This window comes from Pseudorca crassidens, chromosome X (assembly GCF_039906515.1).
Source record: "Pseudorca crassidens isolate mPseCra1 chromosome X, mPseCra1.hap1, whole genome shotgun sequence".
Classification (NCBI taxonomy): Eukaryota; Metazoa; Chordata; class Mammalia; order Artiodactyla; family Delphinidae; genus Pseudorca; species Pseudorca crassidens.
In genome coordinates this window covers 20,269,293-20,292,134 of record NC_090317.1, presented here as the reverse complement: position 1 = coordinate 20,292,134, position 22,842 = coordinate 20,269,293, and the positions used below count along the sequence as shown (strand labels likewise).

The following is a 22,842-nucleotide window of genomic DNA, read 5'->3' as shown; positions in this document are numbered from 1 at the left end:
ACTTGTTTCAGGCCATTTGTAGATGGAGGGAAGAAAAGCCCCTTCTTTCTCCTTCTCTGGCAGCAATAAATCTTCCTCAGCCCTAGCCACTGCCACCTCCTTCGAGCACTTTCTCACATTCTCCATCTGTTGTGAGGGAATTCCACAGGGTTCAAGGAATCCTGAGAAACACTCTATCAGGGTGAAAGAGTTAGCATCAGTGAGGAAAGAGAGAGGGAGAGAGAGAGAGGTGGAGAAAGAGAAAGGGGGAGGGAGACAGAGAGAGAGGGCGACAGAGACAGAGAGAGAGAGGCTGATAGAGCAAGAAAGACTGAAATATAAAGATTTATATAAAAGACTGCATATCTATATCTATATATATAGAGAGAGATACACATACAAGGCAGAGAGGTAGATGGAAAGAGATATTTATTGAGATTTTTATTTAAAGAGGGAAAGAGGTGGAGAAACAGAAAAAGACAGAACCAGAGAGATAGAAGAGGGGGAAGTGGAGGAGGAGAAAAGAGGAGAGAGAAGAAAGGGAGACAGAAAAATTTAATAGACACATTTCAACATGTGGAAAAGATGAGGACAAGCCAAAGAGGGGTTTATGGGCCTCTGTGTTGCCCCCAAGTTGTAGAAAAGAGGATGACAGGAGGCAGTGCTGTCAAGGAGTCTCTGTGCTTCTGCCTTCTCCATGGAGAGAACTACACCAGCGTGATCCTACCTTCAGGAAGCTTCCAGTCCAAACAGACCTGCTCATTGTTCACTGCATTCATAGACATTAGGACAGTGGAAGAGAAAACTTCATGATAAGCCACAGCATACAAGGTGTCTGGAAGAGCTCTGGGTGGGGCCAAGTTAATCTTTGGGACAAGGCAATTGGGAAGAGTAGCGGCTACATGTGCCATGTTTGTCATGGAGTATCCATGCTGTGCCTAGTCCAAGCAGGTTTTCTGGAGCAGAAGGAAATGTCTAGAGCCGTGGGCAGTGAGGCCACTGGAGTGAGGGGCCAACAGCTATATCAATCAACATGTGAAAATAGCACTAACGATTGATCCCGAGTTTCCTCCAGCCTCCTGCCCACCCCCACCTTCTTGCACTCAGTGGCTTCTCTTCTTTCACAGGGGACATGGAAACTATCAGGTGGTTCACTCCCCCTATCACTCCTCTATTCACACCTGCACCTCTTTTTATTATTCCCCTTTTCCCTCCAGGCTCTGCTCACTGCCCCCTATCCATTATTCATCCCCCATTACATGCTAAATGATTCCAGAACCTAGAAGGGGCAGTCTCTGAGAAGGGCATATTTACACATGCCATACTGTTTCATCCTCACAGCAATCATCTGCAGTGGGTGTCATGATACCTACTGTAAAGATGAAGAAACTGAGATTCAGAGAGATTGGGCAACTTTGCCAAGATCACAGCAACACTGAGGTTTAAACTTAGAAATCCCTAGCTAGTCAGCCCATTTTCCTTCCACTGTCAGAAAGGATCCCAGGAACATCTAAAAACTGCTAGTTGAACAAAATTCTGCTTACTTGGGACCTACCAGAGTTAGGGGTGAGTACAATGCAAGTTTTTGGAAATAGTCTTTGTAGGAATAAGATTGGAAATGCCAGGCTGATGTGCCCATTGGCAGAGCTACTGGGGGTGTGGAGAGAACAAGCAATAAAAATTAATGGTGCAAAGACAAGCTGATTAAGAAAACTCTGCACATGTAGAGGGAAATATTGCACATTATCACTCCATCTCATAATTTTACAAGCGATGAATTTGGCAAGTGGGTACCTGGACCTTCACCTAGCACAGGGACCCTTCCAATTGTCTCATAGCACCCAGGGCATCTGCACGTACTGTTGAGAGGTTGGTGAAGTTCTTTTCTGATACCAGCTTACCTCTTTTCAGGGTCCCTCTCTCCTTGGTGACCACCCCAAGCTCTGTGCCTGACCATTAGCTGCCATTCACCCAATCTCTACTCAGTTTGGTTCCAGTTGAGGTGTGGCTTCTTCCAGGTGTATTTGCCTTCGATAGAAAACATCTGAAGAAATTAACTGAAGGTATGAGGCTGTACTCATAGAATTTTAAGCACTATTGAGGACAGGCTTTAGGGTGAAGACGATTTGTCAGCCTTCCCCCTCCTCAGTACCTCATCTGCATGGTAGAGCTGTCAGCTAATTCAGTGCCAGACATGGGACTAGATGATTTTTATATATGGGATCTTGTTTCATCCTCAGTGCAATCCTGTGAGGTATATTATTATTACTATTAGGTAAATGGTGAAACTGAGGCTCAGAAAAGCTAAGTAACTTGCCCAAGGTCACAGAGCAAGTAAGTGGCAGAGTTGGAATCTGAACCTAGGTAGTCTGGCTCCAGAGACCATACTCATAGCAATTACCCTACACTGCCTTCTTGCAAACAAACAAAACAATAACCATAACAAAACTGAGTGAAAAACCATGCTATTCCTGTCCCACCACCAAAGAAGTCTGAAAATCCTGGTTATATTCGCCACGAGACCCCCAACCCAGGGCCACTTTCTCCCTAATGACAGCATATCTGAACTGTAAACTAGTGTGGAAAAAATCTGTCACCTCTAGAAAGCTGCCCTTGGAATACAAAGTAGGGTTCAAAGCCAGGACTTTCTGACCTCTAATCTCATTATTTTAAGCCCCTATGTTAGCTCCACTTTTCACACTGGGAGCCCTGTTATGACCAGCTGGGTACTGTGTAATAAACCTGGGCTGTGATCAGAGCTTTTGCACATTAGACAATATTTTCTCTTGTGAACATTTTTCCCTGTTTTCAAGATATGAACATTCTTATGGCCTTTTCCATTCCTTCTCAGAGTATTTGTGTATACTTGTAATTAAGGATAATGGCCAATAGCAATGAAGATCTTAATCTTTGTACTGTTTTCACTGCTTTGTATGGATGAGCTCTTTTACTCCTCCACAGTTCTGTGAGGTGGGTACTATTATTAACTCTATTGTACAAATGAAGCAATGAGGCTTAAGGAGGTTTAATGACTACCTCCAAGTTACTCAGCTACTAAGTGGCAAAGCTGGGACTTGACCCTTGGCCTGTGTGACTCAAGATTTGGGATTGTGATCTGTTTCTCAGGGCAGGGGTTCTGAAGCAGATAAGTGAGGTTTTTAATAGAGATATTTGTCCAGCAATTGTCCAATTGCAGAGATGAGGGAATTGGTGCTGAGCAATCTTCAGTGACTCACTTAGGTCATGGCCTGTCGGGGGCCGGGGGGAGTGGCGCTGTGCCTTGAAACCTCCACAGTTCTTGTCGAGTCTTCAGATCCTGTGATGTCTTTGAGGACAGGCCTGGGTTTGATTCACTTATCCCCCCAGTGTCTATCACATAGTAGGTATTCATTTAATAAATTAAATTAAATTCACTTTGAATTAAAGTTTCAAGTCATTTTACTCTGGGCTGGCTTCTGTCTCCTCTAAGTGACAGGTTTCACCATGTACCAGGTCGGGACCAATCTCCCTCTAACAAATATGGAATATAGATGAGGGTCTGTGCCATCTGTGCTGTTCTGTTTGATTTAAGGTCACCTGTGACTTTACCATACAGATTTCACCACTAGCATTTCACACATTCATTTCCTGCAGTTCTACTTCTACAGAAGAAAGAAACACATGGAGGGATGGTCACAAGGCTACAGCTACCAAAAAAAACCCACATTAATTTTTAAAAAGCAAATAGCAGTTATTGAGTGCTTTCCATATCCTAGGCACTGTTCTAAGACATTGATAATCATTTAAGCCTCACAACAATCCAATGAGATATATACCATTATTGTCCCTATTGTGCAGGTGAAGAAACTGAGACTCAGGGAGGGCTGGCTACACAGCTAATAAGTGGTAGAACTAGGATTTTAACCATGTTTGGCTTCAAAGTCTCTGTTCTTAGCCATGATGCTAAACTCCTTACACTCGTTGGTACAGGACTAACTGATGGATTAGCTATGGGGACTGAGTGAGAGGAAGGGACAAGGATAGGACTTGTGTAACTGTGTGGTTGATGGTGTTATTCATGAAGGCAACAGCTAGAGAAGAGGACTAGTTTGGGATGTGTGAAGGGGTCATGAGCTTGACTTTTGGATATATCGAGTTTGAGGTGTCTTCAAGATGTCCAATTGGAGATGCCAAGAAAACAGATGGATATGTGGTTTGGAACTCAAAGGAGAGATTTGGGACTCTAACATATAGATAAAAATAGCTAACGTTTATTAGGTACTCACTATGTGTCAGTGCTGTCCTAAGAGATTTATGTGGATTAACAACTCTAACTTAATCCTCATGGTAACCTTATGAAGTTGATGTTTTATTATCTTCATTTTAAAGATGAAGAAACTGAGGTACAGAGAAGGTAAATGAGTTATCCAGGATCATGCAGCTGGTAAATTTCAGAGACAAGATTCAAGCAGAGGCAGTCTGAAGCCAGGGCCAGGCTGCTCTGCTCTGAACACAATAGATGGATGGGATCACTGGTGGTGGGTGTGTGAGAGAGAGAGACAGAGAGACAGAGAGACAGAAAGAGAGAGAGAGAGAAAGAGAGAGGGTGTTGCGAAAGGCAGAGAGAGAGAAAGAAAGAAGGAATGAATAGAAGGGGTAGAGAAAAGGATTGTCTAGGAATTTCAACATTTAATGGCTAGATAGAAGCGAAGGAGGCAGCGAAGTTATGGATTTCTTTGTTTATTTTCTATCTCTCCTACTAGATGGTAAGCTTCGAGGGCAGACTGTTTATCTATTGTGGTCACTGTTATATCCCCCATAGCTGCTATGACTTTATTTTAATTAACAAATACATACATCGTATATTCTAAGAGCTTTAAAAATATTAGCTCATTTAATTGTCACCAACAACTGAATGTGATGAATACTCTTATTATCTTCATTTTGATAGATGAGGACATGAAAGTATAGAGAGGTTAAGTATGTTGCTCAGAGTCATACAACTAACCAGTGACAGAGCGGAGACTCAAGCTCAGGCAGTCTGGCTTCAGTCTGTGCACTTAACCACTAGGTGATGCTCAAGAAATATTTGTTGAATGAATAATGGGGAAGTCAACTGGGCCAAATGCTACTGAGAGGTCCAATAATTGGGGGATTAAAATATATTCTGGCTATGGTGACATGTAGGTCACTGGTGGCCTTCAGAAAAATCTGTCCAGTTCAGTTTCAACCTAAAAGAGAGGTCGTCAGAGAAGTCCAGGAGAAGAACCTGTGGGCTCAGATTCAGCCTGTCCACATTTCTGAACACCTGCCATGTTCCAGACACCATCCTATGGGCTGAGTGTAGAGCAAGCCAACCAAAGTCCCTGTCTTCAAGGAGCTCACAGTCTGGTGGGAGAGACCGACAAAGAACAAAAGTGTAGAAGTCATAATATCAGCAAGTGATACGTGATGTGAAGACAAGTGAAGTCGGGTAAGGAAATACAGAGAGAAGGGGTAGGAGAGGGCACTATATTAGATATCGCAGATCTGGTCACTCAGTTCCTCAAGCTGACTCTGAGGACATCTACAGAATGAAATGTGCTTTGAGGCCTTTGGGGAGTCTGCTGTATCTCTGGAGAGGCAGTATATGAGTATGCTAAGAACATGGCTCCTCAAGTCAGACAGACATATATTAGAATATATTGATACTGCCATTTGCCAGCTGTGTGACCTTTGGCAAATTGCATACCTTCTCTGTGCTTCAGGTTCCTAATCTGTAGAAAGAAAATAATGATAGTGCCTGCCTCATAGGGTTGTTGTGAGAATTAAATAAGTCTAGATTAGTGCCAGGCACCTGGAAGACATGTAATAAATACCATTTGAAACTTAAAAGAGTGACAGAATTAGCAGATGCTAATGACAATTTACGGGGAAATATTGTACAATAGAAAAAGCCTGGGCTCTGAAGCCAGACAGATCTGGGTCTAGATCCAGGTACTGCTATTTCCTAGCTGTGTGGCTTTCTCAAATCACTTATCCTTTGAGGTTCAGCTTCCTCACTTATAAAATGGAAAGAATAATTTGTACTGTGCAGGATTTTTACTAGGATTGCATATTTTAAAACCCATCACATAGTAGGAATTCCGTAAATTAGAACTATTACCATTAGTAACACAATATTATAAACACTTATTGATTGATAAGAGCATAAGGTTATTATCTTAACAGGTGTGACCTACGGGTTTCCCGACCAGGTTTTCTTTCACTTCTGTTTTCTCAGTTTCCCTGAGAAACTGAGGCTGATCTCTTGGTTTCTTCTCTCAATTCCCTTTTAACATCTTTGGTTTTAAGCACATTAGATGCCTCAGACCCTTGTCTTCAGTTCGGCTCATTTTAAGGCCTTTCTCTCAGCAGTTTTGTGACAACTATGTTCTTTTCATCGGTCAGCCCTCCTGGGACTGCAAACAGCCTAGGCCCAACCACACACCCAGGAAAGAAAACATCCATAAAGAAAAAATCTTCAAAAATACCTTATTTACTTGCTACCACCACTCTACCCACAAGGGGGCGCCATCTCACATATAATTCTTACATTTTTGATGCAGCGATTAATCAAAAACTGAGACACTGGCAGAATACTAATCACGAATAAGCAGAGCTCCAAATTTGTCTGAACACCAAACCCCCAGCATTGGTCACAGCCTCAGAATGGGCCATATTCTGAGGACAATACAGCTTAATGGTTAAGATCATGGGTTTTGGAGTCAACCTGCTTAGGGTCTGATTCTGGCTCTAACACTTCCTAGCTGTGTGCCCTCTAAGCCTCAGATATTTTACTGAAAAAGTGGGATACCATTGATAACTATCTCAGGAAGATTCTGAGGAACAAATGGAGTGTTTGTAAAGAGTTTAACATAGTGCTTGGCACTTGGTACATACTCAATAAATGTTAGCTATTTCTGAGTCCTTACCCTGGCCACCAACTGAATTCCCAATCAGGTCAGGCACTGAGCTCCAAACCTTAGCTACTGTCTCTCAACTGACTGTCTCGCAGTGCATCCTGTCCTAGGAAAGACGGTGGGGGGATGGATTTGTGGACCTGCATTCCTACTAAGGGTGACCCAATTCCAGGTTCCCTGTTGCCTCTCCCCCGTGCCCACCCTGGCCAGCCCCTGTCATGTATACCCTTATATATTCAAGCTAAGGCTTCAGGACAGTGTGCTAATTTTGGATCTCAGTTTTCCTGCTAGCTTTGGACTTGGAAACTGGCTTAGATTACACATTTCTGCCCTGGAGAGCAACACCTCTCCCCCCAACAAACAGGTACATGAACACCACACACACACACACACACACACACACACACACACACACACACACACAGGCATCTTCCACTTAAACTCCAGGAACAAATTCCTGCCCGGGGGGGAGGGAGTGAAAGGTAGCTGAGCCCTGTGGGACAGCTGGGCAGCTGGCTCAGCCCCTGCCAGGCACTTTTCCTAGTAAGGGCATCCTTTGGGTGAGAATATCCAACTGAAGACACAGCTCTTAGGGATCTCCATGACTGTTTCTCTTAGCCCCGCTAGCAATGTCCCCAGAACCCTTTTGGGGAATTGTATTTAGAGACCTGCTGGCACTCACTGACCCGGTCATCCAGCAGCTGGTGCCTGCCTGCCTCCCCTCTCCGTCTCTCCTTCCACCCCAATAGCTGTAGCTGTACCCACAGAGATAAGTGATTCAAACATCCCTAATCTGTGGCCTCCCCTAGTGCTGTGTGTGGCCCAGGGGTACCCTTCATCAGTGTTTGTAAACCTGCACACACCCCCAAACAAGCCCCATGCCATTTCAGTTGTTTCCCCAAGGGACTGGATAAATTCTGGCTTTTCCAGCTGGAGAAATGTGTGGGCAAATCCTCCAGGGTTCCATCAGCTTGTGGAGATGGGCTTCCCTTGGGTGTGATTTGAAAACACCCATGTATTCATTTCACAAATATTTAATGAACCCATATTATATGCCAGACACTGTTCTCAGACTAGGAGATATAAAGTTTACCAAGAAAAGAAGAAGAAGAAAAAGAAGGAGGAGAAGGAGAAGGAGAAGAAAAAGAAGAAGAAGGAAAGAAAGAAAAAGAAAGGAAAGGAAAAGAAAGAAAAATACCAGAATTTTCCACAAACCTTAGGATTCAATGGGGCTGGAATGCCAGTATGGTGTTTACTACGTGTCAGGCACTGTTCTGAGTGCTTTACCACCTATTAACTTAGTTTATCTTCAAAACCTCAAATAAGGAATATGAGGGGTATTATTATTACCATTTTATAGAGGAGGAAGCTGAGGCTCAGAGATGTTTCATGATTGTAGTGAGTTAATAGTGTCCCTCAAAACTCATGTCCACCTGGAACTTTAGAATGTGACATTATTTGCAGATATAATTAGTTAAAGATCTTAAGATGAAATCATACTGGATTTAGGGTGGGTCCTAACTTCAATGACTGATGTCCTTATAGAAGAGGAGGGGACACAAAGAAACACAGAGAAGGCCATATGAAGATGGAAGCAGATATTGGAGTTACGTGTCCATAAACCAACGAACACCATGGATAATAGGCAACCACCAGAAGCTGGGAGAGAGGCATAGGACAGTTTCTTCCTCACAGCCTCCAAAAGGAACCAACCCTGCCAACATCAGGATTTCAGACTTCTTGCCTCCTGACCTGGGAGAGAATACATTTCTGTTGTTTTAAGCCATTCAGCTTGTGGTAATTTGTTACATCAGCCCCAGGAAACTGATGCAATGACTTACAGAGCTAAGATTTGTACCCAAACAGCAGGCTCCTAAGTCTGTTCTCCTAACCCCAGAGCAGGGATTTGCTCTTGGAGTCTGGATGGAAGATGGCTGTGTGTGCGTGTGTGTGTGTGTGTGTGTGTGTGTGTGTTTTCTGGTGTCAACAGCCAACAGCCTGTCTAATACCTCTCACACTCAACTGGGGAAGGTGGTTGAGGGCCTCCAGGGTAACCTCCGGTGAATAATAGCCTGGCCCCCTACGAGCCCCAATTTTCTCATCTGAACAATTAGGAATTTTTGCTAGCTGGTATTTAAGGCCCCTTCCATTTATGACGTTTTATGAGGCTGTGATTCATGGTTTGTGGGGGGTGGCACAGTGACACTACTGAGAGCAGGTTGAGGATGAGGGTATAAAGGATATGCATTATATGTAATTGACTGATTTTCAGAAAGCCTGTGGATAAAAACCCTGTTATGGAAAATTTTTCATTATCTTTCCCTGTTGTTCTCTTTATGTCTGTTTCTCTCAGACTCCCTCTACCCAACCTCTCTCTCTCTAGCACATGCATATGCATCTCTACACCCACACACATGCCCAGAGACTCCTCTCCAACACTGGAGAGTAAGTTCATATTTATGAATTTCAAACTGGTACCGAAGGAAAGGGCAAAGGTATGAATGTCCAGAAGTTCCTGGCAAGGAGAAAGGCATTGTGGGGGGCGGGGGGAGGAGGGCTCCAGAGACTTTGGGCTGGAAACAGTGTTATTAAGTATGTTCATTAATGAGCCCAAGAAGGAAATGACTAATAAATTGATGGAAGGAGGCTGATGGCACCAAACCACTTGGTTAATTAAAACCACAGAGGTTTTGGAGTGACTCCGAAAAGCCCCTGAGGATGGAAGTGGTCGATAGGAGGCAAATAAAGAACAAAGCCAAGAAAGGCCATTCATGGGGTAATCACTGAAGGGATGTCTCTTGCAAGGAAAGGTGTCTGAAACTGGGAAAAAGGCAAATGGGCAAAATACCACAATTCCAGAAGTCTTCCCTTGATATACCTCCCCTGGGTTCTAAAAGCTCCCAACACGTCCACGCTTCTTTATAAATGGTGCCATGCCTGTGTGTTTTCTGTGACTATGATTGTCTTCCTAGCAGCCACTGGGAATGGGTCTGGGCCCAGGTCCAGAGTGAATGGGAGAAGCTACGGTACTCCATGAAAGCCTCTAGATATTGGTCAGGTGGAAGGGCATCTGAGGGTCTTTTCTGTGGTCAACTGTCAAGTGACATAGAGCCTCCCAGGCTAGAATGTATCTTTACCCAGATGAGCCCCCAGAAGTTGTTGCAAATTGAATGATAGGAAATGACTTTGGAAATTGGCACAGCGCCAGTTTAGGTTCTGGGTGGCCATTTACAGAACAGTGATAGGTACCTCAGAGGTTTGTATGCTGGGACCTGTCCTTAGGATTTGTCCGTCTCTCTTGGCAGAATGATCAAGTACAAATACTTGAAGTATTTGTCACACTAGACTTGGCAAGTCACTCAACCTTTCTGGGCCTCAGTTTCTTCATCCATTAAATGGGAGTAATTATAGTGTCTACCTCATAGGGTTGTTTCTGATGTACAGCATGGTGACTATGGTTAACAATGTTATATTATATACTTGAAAGTTGTTAAGAGAGTAGATCTTAAATGTTATCACCACAACAAATAAGATAATTATGTGAGAGGATGAAGGAGTTAACTAACCTTATCGTGGTAATCATTTAGCAATATATACAAAATATCAAATAATCATGCTGTACACCTTAAACTTACATATATTATGTGTCAATAATATCTCAAGAAAAGAGCCATAGATAATATACCATGCTGGACAAATAGAAAATAAATAGTATCCTTTGTTTTTTTCACCTAGATATCTTTTGTATACCTTAAACTCGACATAACTCTTTACCCCCCCACCGTACATTACTATCTCAATCACTGTTAATGCCTCACTTTCTTAAACTATAAACTTCAGAGTCATCCTCACCCCTGCTTTCCTTCAACCCTCACATTCAACCGATCACCAAGGTCTACTTCCTCTTCTTTATCCTTGTTGCCTCACATTGCCTCTTCCCTAGAACAGACCTTCATTGTTTCTCACCTAGATATTATAATGGCCTCCTAACTGGTTGCCATGCCTCTGTCTCTCCTTCCTGCAGCCCATTCTCCACAGTGTAGCCAGATAAGCTTTCGAAAACACGAGTCTGATCATGTCACTGTGCCCCAGCTGAAAACTTCATACTCACTATTTCTTTAAAGATCAAATGCACACTCCTTGTTTTGTCCTCTAAGGAAATCCATAATCCTCTTCCTGTCCAGCCCTCTGTCCACTCCTCCCAGTCTTCACTTGAGCCTCATTGAATCCCTTATCCAAATACGCCATGCTATTTCACTTCTCCCTGCTTTTGTATACAGTTTCTTTTCCCTAGTCTTACTTGTTGAACTCCTACTCATCCTTCAAAGCCAGGCTCAAGTGTGCCCTTCTTTGGGAAGTCCTTCCTGTCCCTCCCAAGCAGACATTTTGGTGCCCTCCTTATGCTCCCAAAGCGGTTTTTCAGGCCCCCTGTCCAGCACTTCTCTTGCTGTCTAAAGGTGGTCTATTTATTCCACTTGCCCAAATGTTCCCCATCCCTCTGCAGGAGTCAGTCTAAGCTGCCATAGTCCAAGGAATAGAATCAAGGCATCCAGTTGTGGCCAGTCTGTGTCCTGGACTCTGTTCTTCCTGTCTTTCCAAAACAAACTCAGTCACAGTCCCCCAGGGAACTTGAGAAACAGAGAAAAATCCAGGTGACAGGAACTGATGTTGAACAAGCTGGTGCTGCTGGATAAAATCTACTCATAACAAGCCCTGATCAGCTTCCTGTCTTCAAGATAAATGACCCAGCACTGATGGCTCTGCAATTACCAGCTCTTCTAATTGAATGTTGAGACCCTTGCTTTTGGGAAACCAGTGGCTTAGGCCCTCCCTGCCCAACCCCTACCTAGGTATATGTTTTCTCTGGTCTCTATTCGAATTCAGTGGACAGGGGTTGAGTGCCTGCCATGCACCAGGTATCTTGCAAGGCGTTTTTAGAAACATGACCTCATGTGATTGTCATAACAACCCTACCTGGTAGATACTATCATCTCCATTTGAAATATTATATGGAACCCGATGGCTCCAGATGTGGAAGGACTTGCTTAAGATTACTTAGCTAATAAAAAACAACATATCATTTATCGAGTTTTTACTTATTGCCTAGCCCCATGTGAAGTACTCTATGGGCATTGTTTTATCTATACAACAACTCCGGAAAGTAGATAACATGATCTCCATCTTAGAGGTGGAGAATTTGGGACTGAGGGAGATGATATGATTTAACCAATATCTCATGATTAATCAATGATAGAGCTGGGACTGTAAATCCCTGTCTCTCTGCTTTTAGGTCTGATAATCTTTCTACCACACCATGCAATCTCTTTGTCCCTCATCAGATCAGAGTTCTCCAAGTAGAGAACTCTGTGTTTCTCACGGCAAGAAGAGCCATTGTTCACAGTGCAGCATGAGGCACAGACGAACTAAAGAATGAGCATCAGCCTGCTCCAATCCAAACTTTAGGGCCCAGTACTGGTGTGAATAAGGTCGTTGGGAGAGTCAGCCCATTTTGCAGCATGTGGCCCTGCCTCTTCTGGTCCCTGAGGTAAGCATCTTCAACTCTTAGGGCTCTAGAGGGAAACTCCTTCTCTAGGAATAAAGCACGTTTTCAATAAGGAAACATATTCCAATCACAAATCCATTGCTCTGAAGGACAACCTTTGCTAAGAAAAAGACAAGCTTTCAGATAGGAGCTGAAACTGCAGTCACTTTTCCAAATGGTCTTCATTTGGGAGACACATGGATGATGTACCTGGAACATTTATTAAGCATCCTTCCTGGGAGCCACTAGCTTGCTGTACGTTCCTGGACCTCAGTTTCCCATGAACCCAATGAGAGGGTAGACCAGAAACCCTCTAAGGTCCTTGTAGTTTGAATCATCCACAGTTCTAGGTCCCCAACATCGACCAGCTCCTAACCTGTTGAGTGCTGTGAATTTCCTGGGCCAGCTCCCAGGTCACTGTCAGCGTGGATATGCACCTTAGCAGTCCACCTTGGACACAGCACCCCAGTTAGGTACTTCATCTTCTTCCTGACAGTCTTTTAAAGTAAGTGGACTGATAAAATGGACAGGAAAATAATGACTCTGGCAGACTCAGAGAGATGTCTTACTCCTCCCACCATCGCCACCCAGAGCCACAGCCAAATGAAATGGCTCTTGGAACAGAACTGGCTCATCCCATTAAGGAGATGAGAGTTCTATGAATTGGGAAGAAACTTTCAAAGGTAGAGAGGTCAGCAACTAGGGCCCATGGTCAAGTACTACTCTGTGGGTAGAACAAATTGAGTGGAGGGGCTTCTGCAGGCTTGATGGTGGGGGTTGGAGAACAAGGAGGCAGCTGAGCTCAAATGGAGAGCATCAGCCTGGCAAATGCAACTAGCACTAGTTGGAGCTACTGTCTTCCACTCCTGACCCCGGCCACTTCTAATTCCCTCAGCTGCTCCACGTCCGATTTCCACACCCCAGCCCCCCCCATTCCTTTCTGAATTTGTCCTCTCTTTTTATATAATAGTACCTATTGTCTTGGGTACTGTGGAATATTTCAAGCACCATAGAAGGCTCTCTCATGCCCCTTCCCCAGTCAATACTCCCCCAGGAGGTAACCACTAGTCCAGAATCATCTGGAGGACTTGTTAAAGCACAGATGCCTGGGCCCTATATTCAGAGATTCTGATTCAGTAGATATGGGTGGGGCCCATAAATTTGCATTTATAACAAGTTCTCAGGTGCTTCTGGTGCTTTAAGAACCCCTGTACTAGTCTGACTTCTCTCAGCATCAATCAGTTTTGCTTATTCTTCAATGTCCTCTTTTGTGTCTGCCTTCTTTCTCTCATCCTTATGTCTGTAAAGTTCACCCACATTGTTGAGCGTACCAGTAGTTCTTCTTTCTTTTCTTTGTCATATTTGTAGCATTTCATTGTATGAATATAGCACATTTTACTTATTCATTCTACTGTTGATGGATATCTGAGTTATTTACTGTTAGGAGCTATTATGAATAATGTTGCTGCTATGAATATTCTTATACATGTTTTTGGTGGACATATGCACTCATTTCTCTATATACCTATGTATAGAATAGCTGGATCATAGGGTATGTATTTTTTCACTTTCTTGGGTACTGCCAAACAATTTTCCAAAGTGGTTATATGAATTTTTACTCCCACTAGCAGAGTATGAGAGTTCCAGTTGCTCCTTATCCTTGCCAACATTTGCTATTGATTTTCTTGTTTTAAATGTTAGCCATTTTGATGTGTGTGTGTGTGTGTGTGTGTGTGTGTGTGTGTAGTATCTCACTGTGGTTTTAATTTGCATTTTGGATGGCCATTTAAACTAAGTTGCATAGTGTAAAACTATTAGGAGAGATGGGAATGCCCAGCACAGGGCCCTCAAACCAGTGACAGATAGTATGGTAAACACTGTACAAATCAGCTCAGATGATATGGTGGAGCACTGGATGGAGAAGGGGTGGAGAAAAGTTCAAGGGAAAATCCAAGCTTCTTCACTGTTTTTGGACTTACCTTGCTCCCTTGTACAGATAAGACAGTTCTCTCTTTGAAGTGGATCAGGGACCTCAAGGTTGGTCTTTGAGCTTGGGAATATTGAGGCAGTTAGTGCCAGTCCCTGAGATGGGAATGAATTTTGTGTATAGGAGGTACAGAAAGAAAGCCAATATGGTTGAAGTGTAAGAAAAAATAGGGGAGGATACAGATACTGTTAGAGAGATCAACAGGAACCATCTTTCAAAGGGTCTTGTAGGCCATAGGAAAGAGCTTGAAGTTTATTCCAAGTGCAATGGCAATCCAATAAAGGGTTTTCAGCAGGAGAGTGACAGGGTATGATTTATATTTTTGAAAATATCACTCTGGATAATGTGTAGAGCAGTGGTTCTTTATTTTTTAACATCTTTATTAGAGTACAATTGCTTTACAATGGTGTGTCAGTTTCTGCTTTATAACAAAGTGAATCAGTTATACATATACTTTGTCCCCATATCTCTTCCCTCTTGCGTCTCCCTCCCACCCTCCCTATCCCACCCCTCTAGGTGGTCACAAAGCACCGAGCTGATCTCCCTGGGCTATGCGGCTGCTTCCCACTAACTATCTATTTTAGAGCAGTGGTTCTTGTCCTTGGCTACATGTTGGACTCATATGGGGAGTTTTAAAAAATACTGACTTCTGAGTCTTACCTCCCAAGATTCCGATTCAACTGACCTGGAGTACAGCTGGGGCTGTACTCCAGCTGGGGCATTGGGAATGAAGACAGAAAGAAGTGGGGAGATCGGAGACATATTTTGGATGTGGAATATATTGGGTTTGGAGATTGACCATGAACTATAGGGAGAGGAATTAGTGAAAGACATGGCCAAGTGTCTTACGTGCAACTTACAGTAGATGGTGGTGCCATTGGAGCACTGAGGGAGGAGCAGCAGGTTGGGTGTGAGACTGAGTTCAGTTTTGGACATACTGAGTTTAAGATAAATGAGCTATTCAAAGAGGTAGATAGGACTCCATAATGGATTAGATACAGTGAGGGGAGAGGAAGAAGGAAAACCAAAGAGGATTTCCTCCTTTAATGTCTTCTTTCAGCCTTTGCATGACTCTTGTCTTAGTTATTTGCACTTCTCTAGTTTAGATCCCATCACTGTGTTCTGGGTACTAAAAGACTAATAAGATAAACTTCCTACAAAGGTGTTAGCTCACTCCATTCCATTTTCCTCTCTGATAAAATTTAGCTTTACACAGCTAAAATACACATGTACCATAGTTCCTCAAAGAATGACCCTTCTGGGGGGTATTTCAAGCCTCTGTGGCTGACTAGTGGGGAAAAGTTGAGAAAAACTGTGCTAAAATTTTGCCCCTTCAATTTCAGTGAGAAGGAGATGGCTTGATCAAGATAAACTGGGGCGAGTTCTGACTCCCTTTGGGAAAATGCAGACTTTGAACTAGGAGTTTTATATCCCTTGTCTCATTTGAATATTCTAGACCACTCTGGTTGTTATTATTGCCATTTTACAGTTAAAGAAACTAAGGCCCAGAAAGGTTAAGCAACTAATCATATACAGAACCTGGAGGCATATTTCTGCCATGAGTACTTGGAGAATTGATTGATTTGTTTATTTGTTTGTTTACAACTGTCCTCCAAACCCTGTCCTGCCACATGCTCAGCTTCCCCAAACCAGTCACTACTTTCCATAGTAATCCTGACCACCAGCTTTTTGCACTCACTTCCTTATAGTCTCATCATGTGTTATGCCTCTGGGAGCACAGGTGATCCTGCATAGAAACCTTCTAAGGAGCATCAAGGGAGTAAAAAGTCCCCTTAGATAAAAACTAGATAGGCTGGTGGACTGGAGTGGGACCGCCATTTGCGACTTTCATCTCTTGAGTCCTGTCTTATAGTAACATGCCATCACCCCTGCCTCTGAAATGGAGGTCCCAAGAGCTGGAAGAGCCCTTCAAGAGCAGAGTCTCATTTCCAGAGGTAGGGAAGCAGGGCAAGAGAGGCAAGGTAGTCTGCCTGAAGTCACAGAGCTAATTAGAGGCAGAATTAGGGTAAGCCTCAAGTGTCCTGAGTCTCTATTTTTTTAATTTTTAATTTTATATTGGAGTGTAGTTGATTAACAATGTTGTGTTAGTTTCAGGTTTACAGCAAAGTGATTCAGTTATGCATATACATGTATCTATTCTTTTTTGAGGCTGTATTATCTACATCCTGGAGTTCTGAGGGTCCTTCAAGCAGCCCTTCAGTCCCAAATCTATCCTCACACTCTGGTGAGATACAGGGGTGCAAGAAAGATGATATATTATTGGTGGGGGTTTCCCGAGTATATCTCTGGGAGGAGGCTTTCTGAAGGAATGGGTAAGGGGGAAAAAGAGCAGACAGAATCCTTGAGGCTGTAGCATAGAACTCTCCAGAACCACTGCAGTCACGTCCCACCCTGCCAGCCAGCCCCTCAGCCCTCAGCTTGGGGCTGGAAAAAGACATAGGACAGGGCTCCTTAATGAGAACATTTGGGAACCCGGGAAAGGTTAATGATCTGCAGCCTCAACCATCCGTCAGCTGCCCAGCCAGAGACAGTAAACACCGTTACTCATCTAATTAGCCAGGAAAGGCTGGGCAGGGGCTGAAGAAAGGGCCTTGGGGATTACAGTCCCCCAAGTGTCCACCTGCTTAGGGCTGTTGAAAGAGACCACCAGAAGGCACAAGCCCCCATTCCCAGAAGGAGTTGGGAGGGGGCTCACTCCCAGTCGGCCACCCTGCAACTCTGGCTGCAGGCTGTGGCAAAGATGTGGAAGAGCATGGACATTTATTGAGGGCCTCCTCTATCCAGGCACTGTGCTGGCCATTCTTCTATGTGTCATCTTATTTTGTCCTCCCAACAGCACTGCAAGGTCCTTACATTTATTAAGCACCTGTTGTATGCCCGTCACTTTACATATGTCATTGGCTTTCACTTTTCTAAGAGTCCTGGGAAGTACTGGTTGGTATTTCACCCATTGCACAGGAGAGAAAATCAAGATTTACAGAGCATAATTGGTTTATTTGCTGATTTATTCAGAAAATGTATATTGCATGCCCACTGTGCCAGGCATCGTGCTAGGTGCTGAAGATATAATGATAAAATGACAGACACCGACTTTGCCTTCATGATGCCCACTGTCTAATGGGGGAGACAGACAGTAAAACAAGCTCACACAACTAGTAAGCAGCAAGACTGAGATTAGGATCTGAGAGTAGAGGAGAGCTGTAAGCAGGATGGTGAGGGGACTGAGGTGACAGGTATTGTGGGAATCAGACCAGAATACCCTTGCTCATGATGAGCTACTCTGTCTCCAGGAGGCCAGGCCCTGGGACCGATGATGTACCGCTGCTGGGGGTGGAAGGAGGGTTGAAGACCTCTCAAAGCATACGTGCCCATTGCACTCTGGGAGGCTCTTCTCCTTTCCAGCCGCCATGAATTATTTCATCTCCAAAGAGGAGGTATTGGGGTTAAGAATAGCCTTGTGATTGCTGAACAGTCGATGGGGTGGGCCATGGCAGGGGAATGGGTATTCTCTGAGCACCTGGTATGTTCTCAACCCTATGCCAAGTTCTGGGAGGGGGTGCCCAGGAGCAAAGACCCAGTTTTTTTTTTTTCCCAGAAGGCCTTTAATCTAAGTTGGAAACATGATTTATTTTTATGGAAAGATTAAGGAAGATAGCCAGTTAAGAGCTGAACAGGGCAGTTCTGGCTAGTCAGCTTAGAAGCCTGAGATTCTTTGAGGGCTTTTTGGAAAAGACAGAGTAAGGGAAGGGGAGAGAGAGAGAAAGAGGGAGTGCACAAGTAAGAGAAATAATGTAATCGAAAGAGAAAAAGAGAAAGACACAGAACCATGGAGAGATACAGACAGAGATGGCAAACAGAGAAAGGTAGAGGTAGAGAGGAAAGAGGAGAGAGCAAGAGATAGAGGAGAGAAACAGGGACAAATTGTGGCAGAGACCAGAGCAACAGAGTGTGACAGACAAAATGACACAGTACAGGGAGTGGGAGGGAGAAAGAGAGAGGCTGGGGCCTGCAGTTGGACAGGAAGGGGCTCAAATGATGAGGTCACCTCTCACTCACTTTGAGGCCCTACAGATCACTGTGGAATCAGGCTTCAAATAGTTATCATATCCCAAAAAAGGAGCCTTTTACACTAGTAATGGGCCCAGTTGTCTGGGTGGCTGAAGAGTGGGGAAGTGAGTGTGTGTGTATATGTATGTGTGTGTGTGAAACTGACAGAAGTCACTGCATAGGCATGTGTGCACCTCTTTCCCACACTCTCACACTTATAAGCCTAGCTACTTGCAAAGCTGAAGGCAACCCAACTTGTAAAGTGAATCCTCTTTGTCCACGAAATGACATTCCTCCATTTAGGAAAGCTCTCCACTGGGAAGTGAGTTCCTGTCATTGGAACCGTAAGAAAATGTCTACAAACTAGGAATATCAGAAGACCTAGGCTCACATTTAGGCAAAATCAGGATTTAGCCATTTACTGGCTGTGTGTCCTCACACTGTTTTGTCAACTTCTCTGGGTCTCGGTTTTCTCCCCAACGACTAAGTGGTTGTATTTAGTTCTTGGCCATTTTCCCACTTGAGCACGTGCAAGAAACAGGTGTAGCCTGGGCCCCCAAGGAAACCTATCCTGGTGACCTTTAATTTGAAAGGGTGAGGGGAGGGGAGGGGATCAACAGATCAGATCAGAAGGCAGTGTGGAATGAGGCAGGGGTATAAATAAAGTAATGCCTAAATGAGTCGTCTGAAATGGAATGGGCCCCTGGAAACTCGGCCCTTGGTCAGGCTCTCTTGTCCCCGTTGGCTGGCTCAAGGGAGGGGCCTTCCTCCTCTCACACCCCTCTTGGCTCCGGTCTGCCTCCCGCCTGCCTTCAACCTCCCTTCCACTTCACTGCTCAGTAGGGCTAAATAAATGTCAGAAATGATTAATGGGAACACTCCCAATTGAGAAACCAGCATGCACAATGGTGGGAGGGGAGACAGAATAAAAAGGCCCGATATGGGGTTTTTCAGGCCATGTTAAGGGCGTCTTGGGGAAAATGGCCATATCTTACTTGACTGGTCATGGGCAAGGTTGGGTCCATCCCAAAACCGTCTGACTCAAACCAGCTCTTCATTCTTTTTGACTGGATTATTGCAACAGCCTCTTCCCAGGCCTCTTTGCCTCCAGCTTCTTGCCTCCTTTCTCTTCACCACCCTTCACATTAATCTTTCTATATCCCAACAGTGAGCATACATCTCCTCTACTTGACTGTGAGCTATGTAATTCCCTTTGACAAGCACCATGTTTTTCACAGAGGAGGTACTCAACAAATGTTTGAGAGATGAATAAATGAAAGAATGAAATACCATGCGCCAGTCACTATACTAGTCATTGTAGCGAGGGCCTCCCATGTGCTCCTGCAGTCCACAGTGTTCATCCCTATCAAAGAATTTATTCCTCAGTTTGTAATTGCTTGTTTACTAGACTGGAAATTCTGTGAGGACAGAGACCACATTTATCAGGTTCACCTTCTCTGACATACCTTATTCTCAGCAGCTTACACTGTTTTGAAGGAATGAATGGATGAATTTTCCACTGGGAATGTATTTTTCTTCCATCTCTAACTTCACATTCAGCAGTTATACATTGGGCACCTACTTATGTACAAGGCAGTGATCTGGGCATTAGAAATTTAACAGTGAGCAAAACAGACAAAAACTCCTGCTTTAATGGAGCTTATATTCTAGTGGGGAAGACAGTTGATAAATACACGGACATACATTTATATAAGCAAATGACAAATAGCGATAAGTGCCATGAAGAAAAATGAAGCAGGACAAAGGCATAGAGAACGGTGGAGGGGACTCCTGTTTTAGCTGGAGACTTCAGGGAGGACCTCTCTGAAGAGGTGACACATGAACAGACACCTGGATAAGGTGAGGGATGAGGCATTTCAAACAAACGGAACTAAGAGTGCAACGGCCCTGATGCAGAAACGTGCTTAACAAGTTTCAGAAAATGTAAAGAGGCCAGTGTGGCTGAAGCATACTGAGCCAGGAGATGACGAGGAGACAAGGTCAGAGAACTAGGCAGGGGCCAGATCAGGTAGCGTCATGGAGGCCATAGTAGAGAGTTGAGATCTTACTCTAAATAAAATCATAACTCAACAAAAGATTTCTAAGTAGGCAAATGACAGTTGATTGATGTTTTTAATAGATATGTGAACACTGGTGAAGAAAATCATAGAGGCAAAAGTGGGAGGAGAGAACCCAGTTAGAAAGTTAGTGTGATAGGCTAGGTCATAAATGATTACAGCTTGGTCCACAGCGTTACTAGTAGAAGTGAGGAGAGAGTGGTTGGACAAGATATGTTTGCTTGTTTGTTTCTTTTTTTGACTTTCAGTTTCCATCTTCCTCTTTTTTTTTAACATCTTTATTAGAGTATAGTTGATTTACAATGTTGTGTTAGTTGCTGTTGTATAACAAAGTGAATCAGCTATAAGTATACATATATCCCCATATCTCCTCCCTCTTGCGTCTCCCTCCCACCCTCCCTACCCCACCCCTCTAGGTGGACACAAAGCACCGAGCTGATCTCCCTGTGCTATGAGGCTGCTTCCCACTAGCTATCTATTTTACATTTGGTAGTATATATACGTCAGTGCCACTCTCTCACTTCGTCCCAGCTTACCCTTCCCCCTCCCCGTGTCCTCAAGTCCATTCTCTAGTAGGTCTGCGTCTTTATTCCCATCTTGCCCCTAAGTTCTTCATGACCCTTTTTTTTTTTTACATTCCATATATATGCGTTAGCATACAGTATTTGCTTTTCCCTTTCTGACTTACTTCACTCTGTATGATAGTCTCTAGGTCCATCCACCTCACTACAAATAACTCAGTTTCATTTCTTTTTATGGCTGAGCAATATTCCATTGTATATATGTGCCACATCTTCTTTATCCATTCATCTGTCGATGGACACTTAGGTTCCTTCCAAGTCCTGGCTATTGTAAATAGAGCTGCAATGAACATTGTGGTACATGACTCTTCTTTTTGAATTATGGTTTTCTCAGGGTATATGCCCGGTAGTGGGATTGCTGAGTCATATGGTAGTTCTATTTTTAGTTTTTTAAGGAACCTCCATACTGTTCTCCATAGTGGCTGTATCAATTTACATTCCCACCAACAGTGCAAGAGGGTTCCCTTTTCTCCACACCTACTCCAGCATTTATTGTTTGTAGATTTTTTGATGATGGCCATTCTGGTCGGTGTGAGGTGATACCTCATTGTAGTGTTGATTTGCACTTCTCTAATGATTAATGATGTTGAGCATCCTTTCATGTGTTTGTTGACAATCTGTATATCTTCTTTGGAGAAATGTCTATTTAGGTCTTCTGCCCATTTTTGGACTGGGTTGTTTGTTTTTTTTATATGGAGTTGCATGAGCTGCTTGTATATTTTGGAGATTAAACAAGATATGTTTTGAATGCACAGCCAACAGACCTGTGGATAGTTTGGATGTAGGGTATGAGAGAAAGAAAAAGAGAAATCAGGGATGAGGCTGAGGATTTTATCCAGTTCAATTTCCATTCTTCATGGCTCAGTTGAAAGCCACCTCTTCTTAGAAGCCGTCCATGATGCACCCTACCTTACCACCATTAAAGCCAACTCTCCTCCTCAATTCCCATAGCATTTTGCAGCTGTGTAATGCTAACAAGAACATTCTACCTTCTGGCAGAGCAGAGGTACCTGTGCACATCTACCTCCCCCACTTGATTTAGAGCTCCCCAGGGACTTTGTTATTGTCATCTGTTTAGTCTTCACTGGACCCAGCACAGTGGCTTTTGCAGAATATTTTGACCAATAAATACGTTGAAATTGAATAGATTAACTAAATTGAAGCTGTTTATTATTGCTTCCAGTGTATGGTTGCAAAACTCTCCAATCATTAGAAGGTAAGCTGAAGAATTATTTCAATATCACCAGTTTTTAATTACTAAAGTCCACTTGATAGATGCCTCTGCTTGAATTATTGGTATCATGAGGATTAAAATGTGCTCTCTTAATTAAAAGGAAGCTCATGTGTTGAGTGAGGGGCATGGAGGGTGCTGGAGGGTGAGATATTGAGTGGATTCTGTTCTCGCAGTTCATGTTCACCTAGTGAAGCTGTGAGAAGTGAAAACTATCTAGAGGAGGACCAAGCTGATACTTATAAAAATGGCAGAAGTGAGAGGAGGCAGGGATTTTGGAAGCATGAGAGTTGAAGTATTTGATTGGCCAAAAAGTTCCTTCGTGTTTTTCCATGGTATCTTTTCCATAATATATGGAACTGGGTTCAAATTTCAGCTCTGCCATTTACTAATCATGGTACTCTAAGGAAGTCACTTTAAAGTTTTTAATTGAAGTACAACTTATATACAAAAATG

General features: G+C 43.6%; 1 protein-coding gene across 27 annotated transcripts in view; it reads left to right on the top strand.

Annotated features, from left to right (window-relative positions):
• ARHGAP36 (Rho GTPase activating protein 36) overlaps positions 1 to 22,842 on the top strand; it is a 154,152-nt gene that overhangs the window by 53,418 nt on the left and 77,892 nt on the right. For 3 of the 27 annotated variants that reach the window (XM_067724524.1, XM_067724522.1, XM_067724523.1), the window contains exon 3: positions 1,891 to 2,042. The exons of the other annotated variants lie outside the window; for them this stretch is intronic. The gene's annotated coding sequence lies outside the window, so the exon portion shown is untranslated. The remainder of the gene's footprint in view (positions 1 to 1,890; positions 2,043 to 22,842) is intronic. 27 annotated transcript variants of the gene reach the window in all.